Genomic DNA, 3,957 nt, shown 5'->3' with positions numbered 1-3,957 from the left:
TTCAGGGTCTGCACGCTTGAAGTACGCATTTTAAGTGCGGTCACCGCCACGCGACGACGGCTGTCGTGTAGGGGAGACCGGGGATAGTTGTAACATTTTTGACATTTCTGTCTGTAAATTGAAGCTCTTTTAAGGTAGTGGATTCAAAATGTAATGCAAAGTATCTACATGTCTCGGCTATTAAATAGTGCAGCTATTTTCTCTGCAGCACAATTACCCATTGCATGGTATGGCCTCAAACACAAAGAGTGAAATGTTACAATTAACCCCATAGTCTGGGTTAGTTGTAACATATCCTGGGGTGAAATGTAACACAATGAAATAAGGGTACTAACGAAACATTAACATGTAATCTTTGTTTATTCAACACATGAATGCACTTAGAGCCATTTATGTAGCTATTTGTGTGTGTGACAGAATGCAGAAATCTAGCTTTTGAACATATTCCAACCCCCCAAAAAAGACAAGTTATGGAATTTTCTGCAACTGAATATTTCATTAATTTTGGTTGGTCTTCCTCGAGGTTGGCCTCATTGGCTCAGTGGGCATTATAACCTACAACTCTTGCACCAATTTTGAACATAACAATGAAGCTGGAAAAATGTAGTTGTTCACCACACTGTAAAAAGAATAACCCTATTCAAATTAAAAAAAATGATGTCCAATTGTCACATCCAAAATATTTGGCTTCAGAGAATCCAAATTGAGTCACTTGATTTGACCTGATACTTTTATGTTGATATAAACAATATTACTAGACTTGACTGAAACTTTAAATTTTGCATTGATCCAAATTGATTTTTTTACATAGAACCATATTTTAATTATTGAACCAAGCTAATATATTGAAATTTAACCAACCTAATGTATTCACATCGAACCAAATTAACATGAACTAATATGTTTGTGTTGAAGCCAGGTAATTGATTTACATATATTCAAACTATAATTTTTACATTTCATTTTATTTCAGTTCAAAAATGCTCTGCATTTCCTATAAAAAACAAGACAGTTGGCCAACCAATTATTTCAAAATTATTTATTGTTCCAAACCATTTTAACTATAATCAATAGAGAGGATTAGTAATATACAGATTTAGTGCTACGGCAGAAATGATTAGAGAAATGTTTGTTTTATAAAATCTGCAACCTTTTGAAAACCAGTATAAAACCTGCAACCTTTTGAAAACCAGTATAAAACCTGCAACCTGTCTAAAACTGGCATAAAACCATTATAAAAACTCTTTTTAAACCAATTTGCAAGTACTCAAAAATGTTTATATGTGCACTGTGCCTGTACAATGTAAAAAAAATCTACACATGTATCAATGAAATCAACTTAAATCTCCCTTTCAAATGGGTGTTCTTATAATTTTTGAATGTAGAATACCACTGCAGGCCAACTAAGAAAATAACCAAGCACACATGCACATGCATGTGCATGTGCACATACACATCCACACATGCATGCAAACACACTACTGTGCAGTGTTAAGTTCACAATTAAGTTTGCGAATCTTAGAGGTCATCTTGTTAAAGTCAAGCTCCATCATAATCTTTTGAAGAGCCTCAAAGGTGAACCTGAATCCTCGTGGATATTCCATTTTAAGAGCATAACAGAGTCCAAAGACCATTGCCACTCCAGCTGCCACAGAAGGCAACTCATTCAGGACTTCCACACCATCAATGATTATCCCGATGTCTCGACGCTGATGTAGGAGGCTTGAGTTGTCCCTGAAGATGAAGAGTGCCATGGTGGTTACTCTGCAGCTCTTCCTCAGCTTCATCTTTCTGGGATAACTTGAGGTAAAATATGGAACAAAATGTACAAGTGAAGAACTGAAGTCTGGCACACCTGATAAATCTTTGACCATAATAAACTACTATTTTGATAGTTGTTTGGTCACAGACTATTAGAACAATTATTTGACTAATCAGATTGTGAATTGCATAATCATTAAATTAAATCAATGGTGGAAAATTTTCATAAATGTTCCACAAAGCCCAAGAAAAAAAAGAAAACAATACAGAACCCTAAGATATTAACTTGATGAGTTGATTAATCGTTGCTGTCCTACATTAATCATTGCATTTAATAGCAGAGTTGTCAAATTTACATCAAGAGACTGCATCTCATGTAGAGACAGAACAGATATGGACATACCATGTATTCTTTTATCAAGTCCTCAACACATCAGCAAGGTGAATGAGAGGATAATGATGGAGGGTCTAGATTATTATGAAATGTTTAAAAAGGATGTGCAGTGTAAATGCAAAATGATACCTGTTCAGATTAAATGAAAATGTATGCTTCAGCCATGGAATGGATGGAGCGATCTGTGGTTCTGAAAGCATACAGAAAAAAAAGAATAATGTTACTTCTCTATAAAACACATAACATAGAAAAACCAAGAAATACGTAACATGACATACACATCCTTATAAAAAGCTAGTACTATAATTTGATTTAGGTTTACCAAACAGTCTACAGACCAGCCATTAGCGACTAAGTTTGGCATAGGGTCAATTTAATGCTGTTAAAATTAAAATTTCTTCAGAAAATGCACATTTTTCCGAGCCGCGCCTGAAAGTCAATTGAAGGAATTAGTCTTATGTCATTGATCTTATATGCTGGCGTGTTATTTCTGTCTCTAAATCATGCACATTAATAATTATCTTTTGCGCTCGGTGTACACACACATAACACACAGATATTTATATGAAGAGAGACAGAGACAAACGTGCGCGCACAAACACAAGCTTGTGTCTAGAAACCGCGCTCACCAGAAAAATTCAAACGAAGCGGAGCACGGAGTTATACTATGAATGTTATGAACTATGAACTTATGCTAGCTAGCTGTATCCACCACCGATGCATCGTGGTAACGCTAGCTAGTTAGTATACTGGTAAAAAACGGCTTTTTGCCTAACTTGCATTCCTGACTGTGATGGTCGGTTTCTGGTAACCAGTTCTAACGTCGCGCCGGATAGCTAGCTAGCTTGTAGCTAGCAGCTACAATCATGCAAAAATTAGGGGTGGCTGTCGACCCAGCTTAAATGGGGTTATTTTCTGCAATTTTGGCAATACAAATTATAAAAGCTTTTGTAACACACTTGGCTTTACTTACGTTTATTTTCAGATGAAATTAATCAAAGATGTGACACGATGTTTCCAGCAGCCATGCAGAATAAAAATGAGTCCCGGTCTATTTCTGGTGGGCGTGTTCAAGTGCAAATCACTTTGACTCAAATTAAAGATATTATCTGTTCAACATGAAAAGAAATATATGTTTTGAGAGAAATCAAAAACTTTGCGTTGTGTCCTTTGTACAGATATTTAGTTTCATCCAAATCAAAAGTGGTATTTTAAAATGCAAAAAGAAAGGGTTTCACAATCAAATCAATGATTTTATTCTGTTTTGAATGGCACTTATTAGATTGAATGAATGACTGCATGTTAGACTTTTTTCAGTGCAGCATCGCAATTCCATTACTTTTTATCATGGCTTACCTTGGTGTGGTTTGCAAAGTGCTTCAGAAAGATGAGGAAATCTGTTTCTTGCACCCATCCTGATTTATTTCCACTACCAGTACTTCCTACTGGTCCATCTCTGACACAGTGGTCTGCATAATGTATGTGTGGGAACACAAACAGTGGAGGAATTGTGTTGCCAATGGCATTAACCGCATGTACAAATGAAACCAGTGAACCTCTCTCTGCTGATGTCGTTGCCCCAACTTGTTTAATATAAGTTAAAGTAATAGTGCGGTAAGTTGTAACATCTGCATTATTGTTACAACTAACCCATACTGTTGCTGTTACAACTGACCCAGACTCCTATAGCCATGAACTAGCTAACATTACAGGCAACGGCTAAAACATTAGCACTAAAGACCTACACAGAATATATCCCCACAGACATACAAATAACACAATTTAAGTTTGATGAGTTTAAC

The 3,957-nt window shown here is 35.9% G+C and overlaps 1 long non-coding RNA gene across 1 annotated transcript; it reads right to left on the bottom strand.

Moving 5' to 3' along the window:
- Positions 1–995: 995 nt before the first annotated feature.
- LOC146583399 (uncharacterized) lies at positions 996–3,197 on the bottom strand. The gene is made up of 3 exons (XR_014893129.1): positions 3,129–3,197; positions 2,285–2,345; positions 996–1,800 (listed from the first exon to the last, which is right to left on the bottom strand). It is a non-coding gene; the product is annotated as an uncharacterized LOC146583399 (long non-coding RNA).
- Between the last annotated feature and the right edge of the window lie 760 nt (positions 3,198–3,957).

This window comes from Mchenga conophoros, linkage group LG1 (assembly GCF_057382185.1).
Source record: "Mchenga conophoros isolate Kocher_MC1m ecotype Shallow Benthic linkage group LG1, M_conophoros_male_GT1.1, whole genome shotgun sequence".
NCBI lineage: Eukaryota > Metazoa > Chordata > Actinopteri > Cichliformes > Cichlidae > Mchenga > Mchenga conophoros.
This window is presented reverse-complemented; position numbering and strand designations above follow the sequence as displayed.